This window comes from Typopeltis vanoorti, chromosome 18, assembly GCF_054136105.1.
Source record: "Typopeltis vanoorti isolate ZY-2024b chromosome 18, IOZ_Tvanoo_1.0, whole genome shotgun sequence".
Taxonomy (NCBI): domain Eukaryota; kingdom Metazoa; phylum Arthropoda; class Arachnida; order Uropygi; family Thelyphonidae; genus Typopeltis; species Typopeltis vanoorti.
The window spans coordinates 12,920,608-12,943,577 of record NC_143566.1 but is presented as its reverse complement, the minus strand read 5'-3'; the positions used below and the strand labels follow the sequence as shown (position 1 = coordinate 12,943,577).

The window sequence follows — 22,970 nt, the reverse complement described above, 5'->3', positions numbered from 1 at the left end:
TATCATGCCACCTGAGGCATTGCCCAATTGTGTATTAATATGAATTAGATCAGAAGCCACTTTCATGTAGGTATGTTAGCTGATTTAAAAATGAGAAATTGGATCACTAGACTTATTTGAGCTTATATTCCCAAGAAACATTCTGATAGAGAAGTAAAAGCATTTTTTGGGAGGTTCTTAGAGATAGTAGCTGATATAAAGAAAAACCGATTCTTCCTAAATACAGAGCAAGTAGGAAATTAATCCCAGAATATGAAAAAACATGCTATAGAAATTGTATTACATAAATAAAATGAATTAAAACTGAAACTCCTCTTGTGATTTCTGTACTTGTCATCTAAAACTTTTCACTCATTGCTGACAAGGAGATGAGAACATTTTTGCAAGCCTTAGTAATATGGATATGAATGAAAGATGGCATTCTGAGAATAACAAAAATGAGTTCTTGTTGTACAGCTGTCTTAGACAGTATATAATAAAACATGCATGAGGATCAAATTTTAGATCTGATCATATCATGTGATTGAATTGGCCATTAAATCTCCCCTCCAGTTGGCCTGAGTGACTGAGATGAACATGAGTGGTGCCCATCCATATGAAGACATCTCTGAGAAAAGGATATATGTGGAATTACAGGCTGGTGATTATTAAGAGTTCAGACAGCCTGATGCTGTGGCATGGAATGAGGAGTCAGGCAAAAATGAGATGATAAATGCTGCTTGAGCACAAATCAAGAGCTGTTTAACAGCAGCAGGGTCTGAATATATTTCAAAAATCAGGAGATTAAATAAAGTAGGCATAAAATGGATAAATAAAGAGATTATGCACGTAATATGAAAGAATCTGCAGCATTATGGAGACCTAATAAAATGAATAATAATAAACTGCATGAAGACTATAAAGATAAGGTTAGAAAGTTGACTTCATGGAAGTGTAAGCAAACACTTGGATAAAGGATTAAACCAAATATATAATTGGTAGCATATTTCACTTGTTGATGGAAAAAACTTCCATCAACTCATCTCTAATCCAGAGAATTTTAATAATAAGGTGTGACACCTTTTGGCAACTGGCATATGGAAATATGACTTCTCCATTACTTCCACCTTGGTATCACCACCTCTGGGTCTGGCTCCCACTGATGAGACCTCAATAAAGGTCGAAACCTGGTCTGGGTAGTGACCTTCCCCTAATGCATAGCATTATACATGTCTGCAAGGATATATGTTTTGCATTATGGGATGCTAAGGCAAGTAATGAGAACTTATACCACCTTTGCCACAAGTTGCCCCAGTCCTGAAAATACTTCAGGTGAAAACTTTGTTTGCTTACACTTCTATAAAGGATTAAACCAAATATATAAAAGTTGATTTAGTTGGTAAGGATACCAGAGTACTGTAGGAGAATCAATTAGCCAATCAGATCAAGAAAAATCCTAGAGAGCAGTGGTGTCATGTGCTCATTTAGGTTGGGTATGCTGTCCTATATCTTATACAATCCCTGCTACAAAATTGACATCAGTTTGATGGCATGATTGCATTTTTATTGATTAAGAATGCATAGCACATCGACACTGATCTTAATCAGTCCAGTGCAATTAATTGTAAGATAACTTTAAATACTTCAGTTTATCAATTAATCACCATGAAGTTTAAAGGATTTATGCTTCATGGTGAGATTAGATTATCATTGGCAAATACTAGATTAACACACAGATAATCTGGATTTTGATACAATTTTTAATACTGTCATATAATACACACAAAAATCAGAAAAAGTAGTCACTTGGGAAATTATTATTTTTCCGGATTGAACCAAAGAAAGGCTGAAAAAAAACTCAATTTACTACACAAGTTCTAACCTCCTTCAACTATAATCATACAAACCATGAAAGCTCTTGTAGAAAACAGGACATTCAGTAGATCGTCAATATTGTTTTCCATCGTAAATATGTACAAAAATGTTATAAATTATTTATAGAAAATTATATATTAAAAACTTTTCTATATCGGTGTCCTAAACACGAGTTCACACTTCAAGCATGCAAAACAGTTGAAACTCAGAAAACAAAAACCAGCAACTCATGACAAATGAAAACATTCAGTTCGATTGTTTGACACAATAACCTATCATAGCCACTGATTTCTGGGTGCTGCTGTCTCAATGCACATCCTGCCTCACCTTCTGGAATGGTTTAAAATCACTGGAATGCTAAGAATTTGACCCACTGTGCCATCTGTACTTCTTTTCAAAAGGCTCAAAGGTGTCTTTATTTGTAACTGCATACCTGCACTATTAACACAGATGTGATGTAATGTTTATGCATTGAAAAGTGTCCTCTTCTTGAAGCATTAGTATATTGTGTTTAATTTTAGGAATCATGCAAAGTAGGAAAAAAATTAAGGGGAGTCTTTAACAGGAATAAATGCAAAAATATAATCTGTGATATTGCTATTTTGTGGGTGCACTGTACATCCTGAATATGCACCCCTGCTAGAGAATTCTTTTGATGTAGCAGGTAAAATGAAGGAATTATGGTAAGCTGATGTTAGTGATGAAAATTGATAGATTGGTAACTGCTGCAGAGAATGTAGAAGATATAGTGGAGGAGAGATTGATGGTGAGTAAGATGATATAGTACTGGATGACTGGCGAGTCAAAGTGTGTGAAATTGTTGCGATTATAGGCATTTCAAAAGAACGTGCAGAATATATTTATTTTCATATAGAATTGCATATGAAAAAGCTTTGCACAAGATGGATGCCACACTTGCTCACAGCAGATCAAAAACACACTCGCATGAAAATCTCTGAACAGTGCTTGGAGCATTTTAACAAGAATAAAACTGATTTTGTGCATCGATTTATTACTGTGGATGAGACCTGGATTCACCATTACCTGCCGGAATCCAAACAGCAGTCAAAACAGTGGACAGAAGCCGGTTATTCACCACCAAAGAAGGCAAAGTCAGTTCCATCAGGAAAGGTCATGGCATCGGTGTTTTGGGATGCTAAAGGCATTTTGTTTATTTATTATCTAGAAAAGGGTAAAACAATAACCAGGGAATATTATTCTGATCATTTAACCAGACTAGACGAAAAAATTTGTGAGACAAGACCCGGTTTGCAGAAGAAAAAAATCTTTCATCAGGACAATGCACCTACCCACAAAGGTGTTTTGGCAATGGAAAAATTAAGGGATCTGAACTATGTATTGTTGTAACATCCACCCTATTTCCCAGATTTGGCTCCCTCTGACTTCTATCTCTTCCCAAAACTAAAACTCTTCCACTCTGATCAGTGTTTTTCTTGGAATCAAGAGGCAATTGCAGCTGTAGAGGGGTATTTTGCAGATCCTACTGAGAACCACTACAGGGTCGGGATAATGGCGCCGGAATAAATGTATTAGTCTTAAGGGAGATTATGTTGAAAAATAAAAATAATTTTGAAATTATAAATTCGTTTTCTCATTGTTAGGCCGAGAACTTTTCAGACCACCCTTTAAATTACAACTTTAATAAGATGACAACATCACATTAATATGGCACTATCTTAAATGAGTTAACAGCATTCTTGACATACTAGTTTATAAAGGGGATGATAAAACTGAGGTTTCAGTTTGTAGGCCAATCTGCGTCTTGAGATGTGAAGATGTTGGAAAGGGTTGAAAGCTATGATCCAGAATTGGGTTTGGTAACAGCAGTGATGCTGAGCACGAATTTTGTTGAAGATCATGTTTTAGCAATCTACTTTTGTGCTATTGGAGAAAGGAAATGCATATATTGCAGGGGCAAATATTCAGGATGTGCTAGGTGTGCAGTACTCATCCACTGAATGGCAATATCATCGATATTATACTTTTGCACTTATTGCTGTTAAAGACTCCTAATTGTTTCCAGAACTTTGCGTGATTCCTGAAAGTAAACACAATATACTAATGCTTCATGAAGAGGACACTTTTCGACATGTAAACATTGCATCACATTCGCGTTAATGGTCCTGGTGTGTGTTCAAAATACATACATCTTTGAGCTCTTTGAAAAGATGTACAGATGGTGTAGTGGGTCAAATTCTTAATGTTCTTGTAGTTTTAACCCACTCAGAAGGCAAGGTAGGGTGACCTCTGACACAATAGCACATAGTGGCGGTGATTGGTTATTGCATCAACTCATCCAATTGAACATCATTTGTCATGAGTTGCTGTTTTTGTTTTCTGAGTTTCATTCTGTTTTGTGTGGGTGAAGTGTGAACTGACGTTGTAGGCAAGTTTTTATATATAATATAGACAAGTTTTTAAAATATAATTTTTGATAAATTTATAACTTTTTGCCCATATTTACAATGGGAAACAGTATTATAGTTGAAGTAGGTAAGCCCCATCCTCATTCCAAATTTTACACCTTTTGAGTAATTCAAATATACCAACCAAATACAGTCGGGTCTTTTTTTATGCGGTAGATGCGTTCTGAAGAAAACCGCATATAAAAAATCGCACAAAAAAGGCCTAACTTACGTTGAAAAATTAGGGATACGTTCCATAATTTTCTAAAACTGCATAAAACCAAAGCAATGAATTAAAATAAACCTAAAATCGCATAAAAAAAGTTTATAAAAATTCAGGAAAATAAGAATGCCTAAGTTTGTTTTAAAGCTTTATTCATTTAATTTTATTGAAAAGTAAAATTTTTTTTTTTTTTTTTTTTGCATTTTGTCATCAGAATTATCGCTATTAGACAATATTCGACAACGTTTGCGAACTGGTGCAAAATCACTTTCATCACCAGAAGAGATAGTAGTCAGTGCATCAGAACTGTATGGTAAAGGCGATGGTTCTTCACAAACAGAATTAGCTTCACTCTCGTTCTGTGCTGATTTTTGTCTTCTGACAATATAATCAGTGATTAAACTTTGCTATGATGATTTCACTAATTTTTTTTATACAACTCACGATATCCAGACATACAGTTCTTCAGCTCACATTGGAATTTAAAGGCTCATTCAGAATTTGTGTCGTTAACAAGAAAATGATTTTTCAATTTATTGCACAGTTCAAGACCTTCTCAAATTATATTTGCAGTGAGGGCGACAGGTTTTTCTTCTGCTTCACTATTGTTTTCTGGACCTTTGACAATATCTAAAATTAATCGATATCCAGTAATATCATCGTCACTTAAGTCATTATCCACAAGCAATTAGTCTACATCATTCTGGCTAAATGTATCTAAATGTACCAACCCCACCAATTTCATGTACCAAAGTAATGATTTCAGCTGATAATGTAGATGTTTGCATGGTTGCCTGTTTGCAACACATCCAGGCCAAGTAGCTTACCAGCAGGCATTTAAAGATTGTGGTCTTATTTCAGCGATAGCAGATGCAACATGATTTAAGCAGTCCAAAATAGCAAATTTTTTCCAAATGTCAGTTACTGTTAATGATTCATTTTCTGGTTTATCCAATATAAATTGAAAAGTGTGCTTAACGTAATATTTTTTAAAAGTAGCAATTATGCCTTGATCTAATGGCTGAATAATGCTTGTTGTATTGGGTGGAAAAAACCCTACCTGCACATTTGGTGCATTGTCGACAGTTAATAAAACTTTAAAATCGAGAGCTTTTTGCTTCATATATGTTTCCACTTCTGGTACAAAGCAATTATTGAACCATTCAGTAAATACAGCAGTTGTTACGCAGAGCTTTGTATTAGCCATCCAACGTACCGGCAGCTGTTTTAGATCTTTGCCTTTTAGAGCACGTGGTCTTAGAAATCCATTTAATAGGAGGGGTTTCAACATTCGATCTGCTGACATTGCTACAAAATTACAATGTTACTCGATCTTTGCTTGCTTTAAACCCACTTGCTTTTTTCTCAGACTTTGCGATGCAAGTTCGACTATGCATTTTCTTCCAAAACAATCCTGTTTTGTTACCGTTAAACGCTTGATCGGGACAATATCCACCATCTTCAATAATTTTGGCTGCTTCTTCATATGCTGCTGCAACCTTGCCTGTAATCTTCACATTATGAAGTGCATTCCATTTTAAAAACTTGGTTAACCATCCTTTGCAAGCCAAAAATTCTTTATCAGCCTGGGAAGCGGAAGTAGACAGTTCCAATTGCTTCATCTGTTCATAAAACCAAAGAACTTTTTGTTTAATTAAATAACCACTTATAGGAATTCTTCTTTGAGTTAATTCTTCAATCCAAATTACAAGCGCTCATTCGGTGTTTTCTAATAAAACATCTCTTGAGTATGATGATAATTTGGCACTTAGTTTTGTGCCAGAAATCATAGATTTTCTTACTGCAACTTCATTCTTTTTTAATTGCTCTTATAGTAGATTTGCCTAAATTAAAATGTTTACTAATCACCATAGATCCCTCTCCTTTTGCTAAGCGATCTAAAATTGCAATTTTCATTTCCAAAGAAATTGCTTTTCTTTGGTGGTTTTTTTCCTCCAAATTTTTGGGCCTAATTAAATCTTTAAAATAACAATTAGCAAAATATAGACTTTCGATAATAAAAAGACAAACACTTACTCGCATGCAAAATTAAACTTCACAAACACTCACTGCTTACACGTTATCATGTCACGCCAGAATGTGCTACAACACACTGTTCATTATGTACAACGGCGATGAACGCATTTGTCAACAACACTTGAAATCACGTGCTTTATAGGTAAAATTTTCCAACTGTTATACAAGCAAAATAGTTACCACTTTACAAACTACAATGATCATAAAAGAGAAGTTAATTTTCCGCCATGTAATAATAAACAACTCATCCCACAATATGGATTGATTACCCCATGGTTTCCCAAACTACATTCCGCGAGAAGTTCTCCTGGAATTTGTCATTTTAGTTTTCTAAGCATTTTTCATGAATGAATATGTTATAGTGGAAATATTCTGAGAATAACATTCGTAAATATGTCGAAAAGCTCAGACCCAGAACGTCTAAATGACATCTGTGTAGCAAATGTTAGTGACCAAGCCGTGCATTTTTAAACGTGGAAGTATTCATGAATTATCGTTAAATTTCACACATTGAAACCGTTCAACATTCGGGAAAGGGAATACCGCTGTTTATGACTGGTCATGAAAATTGCCTGCAAGTGGATTATAACATAGGGCAGTGTATCCTCTGTTCTCAAAACTGAAAGAAATAACATCCGTGTCGCAAATGTTAGTGACCAATCAGCAAGGAAGTATAAAGAAAATTTTTCCACCAAAATTGAAGATCAAGGTAGTCTGCATCTGGTTCTCAGATCTAGTAATACTGAATACTTTCTTCATAAGTTCGCATTCTAGAGTGAAAGTGCTTGTTTCGAAACCGTAGTGCCATGATTTTTTAAAAGTAATAGGCCTACAGATTTATATTTTAATATGAATAAGAGACTTTGTTTAATTTTGGTGTTAAGAGATCTCTTATTGAAGGTGTTTGTGATGCAATGGATAGTGATTCATCCACCTCCAGCCTACAAAGCAATCTTCAGGATGTACAAAGGGAGAGGAAAACCATCAGCACACAGGAGAAAAAGTCTGCATTCACTCGTAAGTACTTATAATAATATAAATTTTTGGTGATCAGAATGGGATATGTCAATGAAAATCAGCGCAAATTAATTTAATGATGTTTATGTTTAATTAATTAATAATTAATGATCAATGATTATTTAATAATAATAAATCAGCTAAATTAACAATTAATTATTAATAATATATTACAAAATAACTGAGGTGTTCAATAAAAATTTCAGGATTTGTGAAGTATTCTATCGTAGGAAAAGTTTGGGAAACGCTGGATTACCCTGTTATCGGAATGGATTCTCTTTCTGTTCACATGCGCAGAACTGTCGAAAGGTCTCATATCTGTGGGCATACTATACCACATAACTTCAAATCCGCATAAAAAGAGACCTGAGTATAGCATTCTCCTTCATTAATGTTTTCTAATATTCTGTATCTTAAAACAACACATTGTACCCCACTCTGTGCAGCATTGGTCACAATTAATTGCATTAGACCAATTAAGATGAGCACTAAGGTGCTATACACTCTTAAAACTTTTATACATTGATAAAAATGCAATCATATGTTCAAACTGATGCGAATTTTGTAGCGCAGGTTGCATAAGCCATGACAGCACACCCAACCAAAATGGGCATGCAACGCCACTGATATATTGGTATATTTATATTTTCTAAAGGCCTTTGATTGAATACTACATAACAAGTTAGTAACTAAATTTGAATGAATATGGGATAATAAATTAGTGAGTTGATAGGTAATAGGTTGTCAGATATCAGCAAGTTATGTTATGCAGGAACAGTATTCTAGAAAAGGAATGTAACTAATAGTGTGCTGCATGGGTCTGTTTTGAGGTTATTGTTGTTTAACTTGTATGTTAATGATAGAGACAAGTCTGATTAGAGATGTACATTTGTTAGTAGGTGATAGAAAATTGAGAGAACTGTGATGAGTGGAGCAGATGTGGCCTTATAGGAGCATCAGAGTAGGCTGTGTGCGCATTTGTGTGAACAGATGATTGCACCTGCCAGTTCAGTGTTAAGTGCAAGGCATTGAAATTTGGTAGGCAAGAATGAGATATGTCTGAATGTAGTCTGAAGGACAAAATTTCTTCCCACCATAGTGGGAGAGTTTTGAAGATGATGGAAGAGATGAGGTATCTTGGAGTGGTAGACAGGGATATGAAGGTTTCATTATGAAAAAAATATGAAGTCATCACAGTGGAGTATGGCGGTGATGAGAGCCCTTGACATACAGAAGTTAAAAGGTTATAGTTCCTAAATGCTTAGTGGATAGGGGTTAAAATTAATTTATTATTAGTAAAATTTTTGTTTCTGTATCACAGGCATTGTCAGCACACGCATGGTACAACGTAACACCAACTTGAAGAAATTCATCAAAGCATCATGACAATAAGGTAACAAATGTTCAATAAGTTCCTACAGTTAAAAACTAGGAAAGATGGCCAATTGAAGAAGGTATTGATGTTTACTGGCAATTTTTTATAATAATCATATAGCTGAATCATTTTCATAAAGAATCTTTTATTCAGAATTCTGTGTTCTTTCACAGGATCCTGTGTTTGATAGAGGTGGCATGTTCTGCAATGCCAGATTGTTCAGTTCATAATACTATTATTATTATTATTAAACAAGACCTCATGGAGTCAAAGACTCATCTAGGAGGTCCTTTTATCTCACATACATCTCATCATACCGGGTCTTAAACACATTCAAACTCCTTGCAGACACCACACTCTCAGGCAAGGCATTCCAATCATTCACAACTCTGCACGAAAAAAACCTGCCTCTCACTCCTCTACTCACACCCTCTTTATACAGTTTCCAGGGATGACCTCTGGTTCTCCCCTGATCTTCCACTATTCTCTGTAGAACTTCTCCACCATTGATCCTATAACAACCCCTTACCAACTTGTAGGTCTCTATCATATCTCCCCTCTTCCTTCTCTCCACTAGACTCTGCAAATTACATCTTTTCAATCTTTCCTCATACTCGACATTCCAGAGGTCAGAAACTACCTTAGTCAGTCGCCTTTGGACCCTTTCCAACATCTCTTCATCCTTCTGAAAACCAGGTGACCAAATCTGGGCACAATAGTCCATGTGTGGCCTAATCAAAGCCTTATACAATGGAACAAGAATCTCCCTACTTCTACACGTCAGTGTCCTCCTCATCATTCCCAGAAGTCTTTGTGTTGTCTTCACAATTTTGGCGATGTGTCCCCTAAATTTTAGATCCTTATCCACTATCACTCCCAGATCTCTTATTTCCTCTACTTCCAACAATATATTCTCACCAAGCATAAATTCTGCATCCCATCTTTGTTTTCCAAATTTTAAAACCTTACATTTTGCAACATTGAACTCGCATCCCCATTTGCTTGCCCAATCACTCAATTTATTCAAGTCTTCTTGCAAGGCCACAACATCTTCACTACTCTTTATGGTTCGTCCCAACTTTGCATCATCTGCAAACAACTGAATATCTCTGTCCAAATCTTCGCCAATATCATGAATGTACAAGTTAAATAGTAATGGCCCTAAAACAGACCCCTGAGGCACTCCACTAGTGACTTTCCTTTTCCATGATATTGCACCCCCATACACAACTTGTTGATACCTATCAGATAGCCAGTCTCCAATCCAATGCACTAATCTAATATCTAACCCCATCTGCTCTAGTTTGACTGTCAACTTATCATGAGGTACTCTATCAAAAGCTTTTGCAAAATCTAAGTATATTACTGTGTATCCTTCTCCTCTGTCCAAGGAAGCAGTCACTTTATTGTAATAAGTAAGTAGATTACTAAAACACGACCTCCCTTTAGCAAATCCATGCTGTCCATCAAAGATTATACCATTGTTGTCAACCCAACTCTGGATCCTAGTTCTCACAAGCTTCTCCAACAACTTAACCACAACACCTGACACACAGATAGGCCTATAGTTTGATGCTTGAGTTCGATCACCTCCTTTATGAAGTGGCACAATCTTGCCCTCCTTCCACTCTTTAGGGACTTGACCAAGTGCAACACTCGTATTAAAAAAATATGTCAAGGCAGGTGTCAACTCTCTGGCACATTCCTTCAGAATACGCGGTGATATATTATCAAGTCCCACAGCCTTATTTACATCTAGTTTACTCAACTCCCCAAACACCTCTTGCTCACTTACAGTCAGTCTCTCCTCCCCATCATCAACTGCTCTTAATCTCTCCAGGAAGTCACATTCACAAGATTGAAAGATCTTTATGAACTGCTCATTAAGTATCTCCACCACACATTCTGCAACAGCTGTCTTTATACCATTTCCTCCAATCAATGTCATCCTTCCATAATCATTCTTTCTTTTGCTGGCTACATATCGAAAGAACTCCCTAGGATTCTTTTTAGCTTCATTAGCTAACTGCTGTTCATACCTCTCTTTAGCTACTCTCACCAACCAAGTCACTCTCCTTGCCTGGTCTTTGTAGAACTCATGAAATTGGTTACTTCCACTTCTCTTATGCTGCCTCCACAATGCCCTTTTTCTCTGTATTGCATGCTTAATCTCTTTATTCATCCATCTCGCACCTACCTTATTTAACCTTCTCACCCGTGGTATACATTTAGACATTGCATCTACTAAGTAGTTTTTGAAAATCCCCCAAGCTGCATTGATCTCTTTTCCAGCTAACTCCTCATTCCTTGCTACATCTGCAAGCTGTCTCCTGAGCTCTTCATAATCACCCCCCTTGTAGTTCCACATATACCCTTTTTTCACAGGGGTCCTTGCACTGCTGGCAACCACCCAGGTAATCACCTCATGGTCACTTTCACCAATTGGTGGATGATTTGACACCTCATTTATAATTACATCCTCCGATGAGATGACCAAATCCAAGACCCTTAATCCTCGTGTGCCCTCTGTTACATACTGTCTGAGGTAGTTATCCCTCAAAAACTCCAGAAACTCATTTTCTTTACTTCCAGTTGCTATCTCTTCAATCCAGTCTATATTGCCATAATTAAAATCACCCATAATGATCACCCTTTTCTTATTTGCTTGGCTTATTTGACTATACATTTCACTATCACCACCATCCACATTACCAGGTCTATAACAACATCCCACCAAGTATTTGATTCTATTCACCTCTATCTCACACCATACTGCCTCAAAACGACTGGCCCCATTTCCCTCTTGCATCTCTACCTTGTATGGACATAACTCTTTCTCTATCATCAATAGCACTCCCCCTCCCTTTTTACCCCTTCTATCCTCACGAAACACATCATACCTTTCCATCTCTATTCCTGTCAGGATGTCATCCTCATCTAACCATGTCTCACTTATTCCAACAATCTCTGGGTGCACAGACGCAATTAGTGCAACCATTTCATCTGCCTTGTTTCTTATACTTCTAGCATTGGTATACAAACACAACAACTCATTTTTGGATCTACAGCTAGTTCCACTGATACCACTCACTCGATGTGATCTCTCCATGCTGGACTGGGGCCATTTCCCTTTCTGCTTCTTCATTTTAGAACCCTTTGCAATTCCATCTGTTTCCTTTTGATCCCTGATCATCCCATTACTTTCCTGCCTACACATTCTCTCACCTCCTCTTGGAGCATCCACCTTTCTCACGCTGTGTATCCCTGTCCACCCTGAGCCTCGCCGTTTCCCTGCTCCTCTTGCACACCCATTCTCTCTAATGTTCTCTCTAAACTATATGTTTAGTTCCTTGTGACAAACAGAGGCATATCTTCCAGGCTTTTGAAAATAGGTTGACAACAAGAAATATGCAAAATTTAATAAAGGAAGCTTTGAGCGAAGAAAGAAAAGTCGAGATTTTCTGGATTGGATGAAAAGTTATGTGATTATACCAGGGGGGGGGCGGCCACAATGTGGCTTGCAAACTGCATGCAGCTAGTGTCCACGTGTCACATGGCTCTTCATGCTCAACCAGGAAAAAATAAACAAAAAGAGAAGAGGAGACAACAAAAAAGAGGAACAAAATAAAAAAAAAAAAAAGAGAGAGAAGAGGGAGATAAAAACAGAGTTAATACAAATTACTGCAATTAAAAAGTTGAATTTGAAATACATTAAATGAAGTTTACTTTGAACAATTAGAATAATTTTAAAGTTGAAACACAATAATTTTAGTTACTTATTTACTAGTAGAGGCCTTCCTTGTATCTATTTTCTTAGTAAGCTCCTTAAAATTTGATATGTAATTAGTCAAAGCAATTCTTACGAGCTCGTTCAAATGTTCATCATTTAAAAAGATATACATATATATAGGGCGATAGTGAATGCAGAAGATGTCAAAGTCTTGCAGGATGACTTAGATAGATTGAAGTTCTGGGCTAAGGAGAATGGATGTCAATTTAATGTGACAAAATGTGAGGTTATGCATTTTGGGGTGAAAAGATTAGCAGCAGTATACCACATTGGTGGAACTGTACTCCAAGAGATTGGTGAGGCCAGGGACTTGGGAGTGTTGATGGATAGGAAGATGAAGTTTAGGGGGCACATTGGAAAAGTAGCTAAATCAGCTCATCAACTCACTTAGTTGTTGAAAAATAACTTACTTGTCTCTGCTCGTCAAGGTATTGTACCTCTGTACTGAGCCTTGATAAGACCTCATCTCGACTACTGTGCCCAGATTTGGTCACCTCGGTTCCTTCTTGATGGGGAGGAGGTGGAGAGGATCCAGAGGCACATTTGATAGCAGGTCTATGGAATGAACCATATGAGAACAGGTTGAAGATTTGTGGGTTGCAGAAACTAGTTGATAGGTGGAAAAGGGGAGACATGATTGAGACATTCAAATTGCTAAAGGGATTCTATAGGATTAATTCAGAGAATATTTTTGAGATCAGGACTGGTGGTGAGAGAACTAGGGGACACCTATGGAAGCTGGGCAAGAGTGTGGTTAGCAGGTGTGTTAGAGCTGGGTTCTTTACTTTTAGAGTGGTAAATGAGTGGAATAAGCTGCCAGAGTCTGTTGTGGGTGCTATGACGGTGAGAGAGTTCAAGACAAGGTATGATAGATACGGTGAGAATGTCGTATAGTTGTGTGGACATGATGTTTAGGGCCTCCCTCGATGAGTCTAAGGACTCCCTGGAGTCGCCCAAAATAATAATAATAATATATTTAGATTTAAGAATTGAATATAGTGCTTCACAGGAGTACGTGGTCTCAAAAATGGAGATCAGTTTTCTGGTACTTAAGTGTTGGATGCTGTTGGTCCAGAACTTGCTTCCAAAACTCAGTTATGGATCATCCACTTTGCTTTATGAGCTTCAGTCTTTCATCCTCTTGAAGTTCCAAAAGCTCCAGTTTTGCAGCTGCAACATCCATCATAATCGGTTTTGAAATAGGACAACTGTGCTGAAGCACATTTGTGAGAAAAGGATTTTCCAAAAATGCGAATGTTGGCTTAAGTTCTCGAAGGTCGCAAAATCGATTGTTGAGTTCTTCAGCCAGATCATTTCATTTGCTAACATAAGATCCTGTTTCTAATTCTACTCCTGGCAAATTTGTCAGTATTTTTTTAGACAAACGAAGTGATTGAAAGTTTTATTTTCCAAGTCTCTCTGGAAAAGTTGCAGTGTGCTTTAGAAGCTTAGCACGGTCTGTACGAGATTGGTTATTAGTTTTTCTTTCCCTTGAAGTGAAATGTTAATATCCGTAGATGCTGAAAAACTTCGGTGAAAAATGCCATGTCTAACAACCAGTGAGTGTTTTCGAGATGAAGAAGGAGAAAAATGTCTCCTTCTCTCTAACAAATTGTTTGATTGAGTCTCACAACAAAAAAAAAACTTGCTTAATACATTACTGTGAGCCACCTTACTAAGCAAACCATGATACGTCATTTGGAACCTCGTCACAGTTCAACTTATCAAGAAAGCTTTTGAATTGTTATTGTGTTTTAGCACTTGAATGAATAAAATTGACAATTCTTAGAGCTACTTCCATTATGTGTTCAAATTTAAAACACCTGGCAACTAGATGTTCTCTGTGAATAATGCAATGTTCAGATAGGAAAGCAGGATATGATATATCATTCTCAAGGAGTCCCATGAGCCTTTTAGTTTTACACCTCATAGCTGGAGCACCATCAGTTGCAATGCTGATGATTTTTTGCATGATACTGATGATTTTGTAAGTGCAACGTCAAGAGCTTCTTTGATGTCAGAGCCACATGTATCTTTCAATGCTATCAAGTCCAGTAGCTCTTCCTTGAGGTCCAGGTCGTGAGATACAAAGCAGACAAATGTAGCTAGTTGTGGTTTATCCTGAATATTTGTAGATTCATCCAAAACCAGACTCACTGCAGCAGTTTTTCAAGTTATGATGTAAATTATTTACAATGTCAGCACTGATAACAGAAATTCTCCTTTTAATTGTATGCTCAGAGACTGGCATCTGTTCAATCAGTTTGAGTAGTTTTTTATTATCCAAGTCTAAAACTGAAATTATTTGTGCAGTATTCTTCTTGATAAATTCTCCTTCTGTGTACAGATGTTTTGCCTATACAATATTAAATGCTAAAATAAAACCAGCCTCTTTAGTAAACATGGACCTTGATTTACTCTAACCATGGAGTTGTTCTTCCCAAGTTGAAAGTTTAGTTCGCCTCAGATCAGAGCCAAGAGGAAATTGTTTACTAAAATTACTGTCTATGTGATGCATGTCATAATGATGCTTGAGATTGCTGGCTTTGCATTGTACGTGTTAGTTGGCATATGGCACACATTTTTATTTTGTTATTTCACCAAAAGAAACTCTGCTCTCTACTCTGGCCTAAAACTTCCATGTTCCTCTTCATATTTATATTTTTTACATGACATTTCTAAAGCACTTGAAAAGAGTTCAACGATAGCAAGTACTGTCAATGGACTTGTGCAACAATATGTTGAACAGTATTGAAAGATGAGCACCAGAAGTGTAACTAATGTGTTGTGGCAGGCAGGCATAGCTTCTGCATCTTCACCGCACACACTCACTTACACCTGTACCAGTGCATCAGTCGAAGGTTGCAACTCTTCTAAGTCTTACCGGAATTATTTTGGCTCCAAAAGGATGCATGGTTGGCCACCCCTGGATTATACTGATATTCCTTTGACATAAGGAAGTGGAATTCAAGTAATTCTTTTTCAGCAGAAACAGGAATTATCAGTGCTTTTTTTCTAGGAAAAAAGGTGCCAGAACTCACATCTTGTTAAGCTTTTTATTAAAGAAAATGATATTCAAATCTTAATTTAAATAAAATATAAAGCAGCTGTTGCTGTCATGGAGTCACATAAATGAATTAAATATAATTTATCTTCAGTATTTTTTATTTTAGACATGATCAAATGTAAAATTAAACAAACAAATTAAAATATACAACCAAAGACCAAATATAAAAGTAAATTTGTAAAAACATTATATAATTTAAGAGAAGTTCATAGTGTTTTCCAAAGTTTTGTCTAATTCTCGTCGAACAAATCGTCTCGACTCCTTTCTTTGCTTTTAATATCTAAGGCTGAATGTTGTCCTCTAAGTAACCACAGATCAACATACTTTGAAGGATCGAAAAGTCTTAAAGGTGGTCCAACGAGTTTGATGAATAAAAGTGCCGAAACTGTTTTAGTCTTCAACGAAGCTCTTGTTGGGGTGATAATTAAATTCATCTGCGAAAATCTGCATTCACATTCACTTGATGAAATGGGAATGGTATTTAGAGCATGTACCAAACGCAACAGTTTTTCTGGGTATCTTATCGAGAATGTATTCGCGGAATCCATGAATCATTTCTCTTTCATTTAGTTGTAGTCTGATTGACAAATTTCTAATTTCTGCCTCTCCAAATGTTAGCTGAGCTCAATATCTTCAGGCCAATGTTTTTGGTCAAGCATGCAAGCCTAAAGTGCTAGCTCATCATCTTTGCTATCAAGCAACCTTTTTTCAATTGACTATTTCAATTTGGTATAAAATGTTTTTGGGTCAATAGGAGGATTATTTTTTGGAGCTTTTTCATGAAGTAAAACTCCACAAAAGCGCAGATCACGTACGGCAGCTGCAGAACATCTATAATAGGGTCCAAAATTCTGTCTTCTTTCTTCAAAAACTTGTACAAGTGCATTTATTTTTTGATTTGCCTTGTAAAGGTTCATGTCACTGTCTTGACTTAATTCAGACAATTCTTGGAGAGCGTCACACATCAATCCTAGATCCAATAAAAAGTCTGCAGATGTTATTTTTCTTCTTAAGCCATCATAAGTACATTTATCATTTTTATCTCTCCTAGGATCATGCATCGTATCTTCAAAATGATGCACTAGAGATTCAAAATTATTCCACACAGCCAAAACTGAACGGAAACTAGATGACACCCATCGAGTACTTAAAATTCTTCACATTTTCAGCAGCTCAACTTCTAGTGATTCTGCACATAAATGCAACTCTCTGCTGTTTTTTGGCGAAGCATGGTATAGGACATAAAGTTTATCAATAAATGATTTGAATCTATTAATTCCTGAAATTTCCTTTACAACATCACTTACTGATAATTCTAGTCTGTGATTAGCACAATGCCAAACTATAATAGAAGGAAATTTATCTGACAGCAATTTTTTCACTCCACTTTTGCACCCTAACATTACAGCAGCGGCATCGCATGCTAGAGAAACTAAATATTTTTTTAAAATAATCTTCTGTCATCCCATTATAGTTAAGACACTGGAGTAAGGAATCAAATACACTTTTTGCCGTTACATTTTCAAGTTCGATCAAGTCCAAAAATAAATTTATCAGTGAATTAATTCTAACACCTTCGATACAGCATCGAATATACATTAATAAATTTAGTTTAATCCTTTATCCAAGTGTAAGCAAACAAAGTTTGCGCCTGAAAATATCTTCAGGACTGAGGCAAGGTGGTGCATCTGTTGGCAACTTGTAGCAAAGGTGGACCAAGCTCTCATCACTTCTTGTCTCAGCATCTCTCATCACCATGCAAAGCACATATCCTTGCGGATATGTATAACTATGCATTAAGGGAAGGGCCACTACCCAGACTGGTTTCGAGCTTTGTATAGGTGAAGCAGGCTCTAAAAAAATTAGACAATCCCGAAAGATTGCCCAACTCAGCATTGTTCCACTCAGTGACAGACTCACCCCATCACTGAGAAGAACTTCTTAGCATTGGCTCTACCCAATGGCAGGCTCACCCCACCACTAAGCAGCGCCATAATCTCAGTGGTGGCTCCACTCAGAGACAGGCAAAAACCTATCCACAAGCAGAGCCTCTCGGAGCCAGACCCACCCATCACTACCTTTATTGAGGTCTCGTCAGTGGGAGGCAGACCCAGAAGTGGTGACGCTAAGGCAGAAGCAATGGAGAGGTCATATTTACCTATACAAGTTGCCAACCGGTGTACCACCTTATTATTAAATTACTCTGGATTTAGAGAAAGATGTTGGAAGTTTATTTTGCACTTGGTTAGACTATAATAAATTTATTTAATCCTTTATCCACGTGCGAGCAAACGAAGTTTGTGCCTGAAAATATCTTCAGGACTGATGCAAGGTGGTGCATCTATTGGCAACTCATAGCAAAGGTGGACCAAGCTCTCATCACTCCTTGTCTCAGCATCTCCCACCATGCAAAGCACATCTCCTTGTGGACTTGTATAATGCTATGCATTAAGGGAAGGGCCACTACCCAGACCAGTTTCAACCTTTATTGAGGTCTTGACAGTGGGAGACAGACCCAGAAGTGGTGACACTAAGGCAGAAGCAATAGAGAGGTCATATTTACCTAAAACTTCAAACAGCGATTATACACTATGAGAGTGGTTTTATTGCTTATTGTTGTTGATTCATCAATTATCAATGAAATTATATTTTTGGATTGAACGATTTCTTTAAACACATTTTTTTCTCTTTTCTTCACTCACATGATTCACAATATTAATACATGCATTTGTTGAATGGAGAATATGACCCATTTCAATTCCGTTCAGTTCTTGCAGATCAATTTCACTTTCAAAATTAAAGAATGATTGGTTTTCCTTTCTACTTTATATGCAGATAGAAAAATTTTTGCGGTTATTTCTTTTTCACGATATAATGATTTTAAAAAAACCTTTTCAAGGGTTTTTTTTTGGCTTCAGAGACGATTTTTAACACTGCCTTGTGTGCAGCAGATTCCCTGTGATCGAACTTTTTTTTTTTTTGAAGTAAGCTCATCTGTAGCTTCCTGTCTTTGCCAGAATCTCATTGTTGGCCCAATCTTTGTTTCAATTCCAAGAGTTCTAACTTTTCTGCAAGGCGTACAACCAAGTTTCTTTTTGCAAATATACATCCATTCATTTTTCGAGAAAAAAATCTTTTTTTGATCTAATGTCCAGCAATTTGGCCAGTCATTTTCAGTTTGTCCTTGCTCCTCAAGATTAGCTTGAGATGATTTGAAAACGTCAACCGGCACCATTATTTCTATATTTTTTGATGCGTCTGTTATTATTTTGGGCTTTTTATTAATGGGACCAGTGGTTGAGAAGTAATTGGAAATCTTTTTCATTTTCAAACTTGGGGTCAGACTTTTACACTAAAAATTAAAAAAAAAAATGCTAAAAGGATATGAAAATAATGACGTTAAATTTACGTCAATTCAATAAAGATATTTTTTAGATAAATAATGTTGAGAGTTTATTTTTCACTTGGTTAGACTATAATAAGTTTAGTTTAATCCTTTATCCAAGTGTGAGCAAACAAAGTTTGTGCCTGAAAGTATCTTCAGGACTGAGCTAAGGTGGTGCAACTCGTGGCAAAGGTGGAGAAAGCTATCATCATTCCTATCTCAGTATCTCCCATAATGCAAAGCACATCTCCTTGCGGATATGTGTAATGCTATGCATTATGGCTCAGTCCTGAAGATACTTTCAGATGCAAACTTTGTTTGCTCACACTTGGATAAAGGATTAAACTAAACTTATTATGGTCTAACCAAGTGAAAAATGAACTCCTCAACATCTTTCTCTGAATCCGGAGTAATGTAATAATAAAGTTGTACACCTTTTGGCAACTCCTATAGGTGGGGATGTCCTCTCATTGCTTCTGCCTTAGTGTCTCCACTACTGGGCCTGGCTCCCACTGACGAGACCTCGATAAAGGTTGAAACCGGTCTGGGTAGTGGGCCTTGCCTTTATGTATAGCATTACATATCCGCAAGGAAATGTGCTTTGCGTTATGGGAGATACTGAGATAGGAGTGATGATAGCTTTCTCCATCTTTGCCACGAGTTGCCTTGGTGTTGCACCACCTTAGCTCAGTCCTGAAGATACTTTCAGGCACAAACTTTGTTTGCTCACACTTGGATAAAGGAGTAAACTAAACTTATTAGATAAGTGTTTTATCGAAAATCTTTCGCATGTTGTCAATCACACGTCCATACAGCAACAAACGTAGATGCTAATGGCGTGCGCATGCATTACCGGGCATCGCCTGGTAACACATGTTATGTACGTGCAAACATTATTTCAAAAACTTTTGAAAAATTGAAAAAAACTGTAAAAAAAATAGGTGTCGCAACGCTGTTCCGGTGCGTTACGCTAGAAAAAAAGCACTGGAATTATATAATTTAAGTCATTAGTTAGAAAGGCAATGCAATGTAATGGAGCTACCATGCATCTCAAAAAAAAATAAAACCATGTGGTTTTATATTTTTTGAAGGCAAGAAAAATAAATATTTAGAGCCAATCTTAATTGAGTTGACAGTGTGCATTAAGAGAATGGTGTTGATAATGATGCATAAATAAAACCAGTAAACAAGAAAAATTATTAATCAAATGGACTGTATATTTTGAAAACTAAAACTTGAAGACTCTTTTTTACTTATGTTTATATTCTGCCATTAAAAACAGAACACAACAAAAATACTTCATTAATATCAACAAAAATCCCACCAGTGAAAATATCATTGCACATAGAATTGTACACTAGATGTCCTCCCGTGATGAGTCTTCGGACTCTTTGGAGGTGTCACGAATAATAATAATACAATCTAAACACATACTTAAAATTGATAACTTACCCCTCACTGATTTCCAAGATTTCTGAATCTCTAATGATCAAAACCAATCAGGATACTATATATTTAAAACGAGTCTATCTAATTTAGCCCTCTTGGCATTTAAAAAATAATTTCCTCTCTATTAATCTTGAACTATTCAAACTCCACATTATTCCTAAACCAACGAAACTCCTCTTAGCATATAATGTTAAACTCATGTGGTGACTTGTAGTCAAGTTTGCACTGTTTATTATATGACAGAAATTCCCATGAAACAGCCAACACTGCAATCATGCCTGCTGATCCTGTATATACTTCACTAGCTTTTGCTTCTTTTTAAATTTTTATTTTTCAGAATTTTCCTTTTCAAAATTTGTTGTCCATTTGATTCATCTTTTTTTCTGTTTGTTTTGTTTACTAGTTTTATTTATCTTTATCATCACCATTTTTATACATGTTCTCAGTTCAATTGAGTTTGGCTCCAAATATTTTGTCATCCTCGATTTCCAAAAATATAAAGCCAAGTATGCCTTTTAAATTACTCTTCAGTATTAATTAAAATTTTATATTAGTTTTTTAACTTATCCTCTGGTAAGTTAAACGTTGGAGATGCAGGATAGCTCCATTACCTACTAAGATTGCTATTTTTTCTATTATCTGACATCAGGAATATAAAATCTTAGTTTCAGAAAATCCATGTAATAAGATATAACGTTTGAAGTCATCTGTAGAACATGAAGTATGTGTACACAATGTGTTAAGGTTTAATAGTGCTACTTTTCTCATGAGAACGATGGTGTGACAATGCATGAATATAATCGCCTGCATGAGTATTTCTTCCGAAATACAGACTAGTTTAGACTGCCATCCTGTTGACAAAGAATTAACAGATTCAAAGAGCTGATTGATTGTCCTCCCCATTTCTAATGTGGGGGAGACAATCGATTAGCAATATATCTCCCAAACCTGCATTTATGGCATGGGTATGTTGACAAATATCAGAGAAAAGAACCATTCCAAACTCTCAACATACCCATGCCATAAATGCAGGTTTGGGAGATATATTGCTTAGGACAATATTGCTCATATCATTGTTCATACATTTTATTGCATTATAAAATATACAGAATGAAATCAAATATCTACTAGAAAATCCTGTTTGAGTAATTCATTGGTATCTTTAAAAAACGTTTGTTAGAAACAGTGCTGATAAAAAGTGAGACTATATCGAAACTGACCATCTGGAGCTGTCTAACATTGTGAAATCCTAGATTTTGTTCTTGAAGTCTAGATTGATTAATATGAGAAGCGCTAAATTTTTTAAATTTTATATGATGATGAAATGAATGTTTTGCTTAATGGCATTCAAATCATCTATCATAACTGCCAAAGGGCCATAACTTCTATGCTGTTACTGATCTCAAACTCAATTATTAACTCAGTTCAAAGAAATCTTAATTATTGTCTATTATAGCTGAAGTCAGTTATTACTCTAAAGGTAGTGAACAAAATTTAGTAAATCATATATTATTTGCAGTTATCATATACAGTACATGATATATAAGGACAATTCATTATATAAAGAATTAAAATACTTAATTACTCACATACTTTCTCTCATTCAATTTGTGAAAACAGAAATAAATGTGCAATTGGCACGACTAAAAAGTTTATCAGAATCATAATAACAATTATGAGACAATTATGTACAGTATCAGAGAGTAGGAAGGTTACAAGTGGAGTTCCACAAGGTTCACTACTGGGACCATAACTGTATGGTCAATGATTGGCACTGGACTACATCTCTCTGTATTCCAGTGCCAATCATTGACATAAAGATTGAAACTGGACTACAGAGAGAGAGATGTCCAGTTGTTTTCAGATGATATGAAGCTTGGGAAGTTTATTAGTAATAGTTGATGTTTTTGGAAGAAGATTTGAATAAGCTGGAAAAGTGGGCAAATGCATGGGGATGTCAGTTTAATGCAACTAAATGTAAGGTTTTAAAATGTGTTATCCACAGATGGGATGCTTCAACTTACTTGGTGGAGTTATACTGGAAGATATGAAGGAAACAAGGGATCTTGGGGTGATTGTAAATAAAAATTTGAAGTTATGAATACATATTGGAAAGGTTATGAAGACATCTAAGAGAATGGTTGCAGTGCTGAGGAGAACATTGATCATGAGAGATGAGCGTGGTGGTCCCATAGTATAAAGCTTTGATCAAACATTTCTCTGCTCAGATTTGTTCACTGGAATTTGAAGGGGATGAGGAACCTTGGAGAGAGTGCCAGAATGGAAAACAAAAAGGGTTATTATTGTATTAACACACACAGGCGATTTTTCATATGGTAGAACAAGG

The 22,970-nt window shown here is 36.2% G+C and overlaps 1 protein-coding gene across 2 annotated transcripts in view; it reads left to right on the top strand.

Moving 5' to 3' along the window:
- The window catches only part of LOC150096495 (ribonuclease H2 subunit C), a 49,016-nt gene that overhangs the window by 4,411 nt on the left and 21,635 nt on the right, over window positions 1–22,970 (top strand). The window lies entirely within an intron of this gene.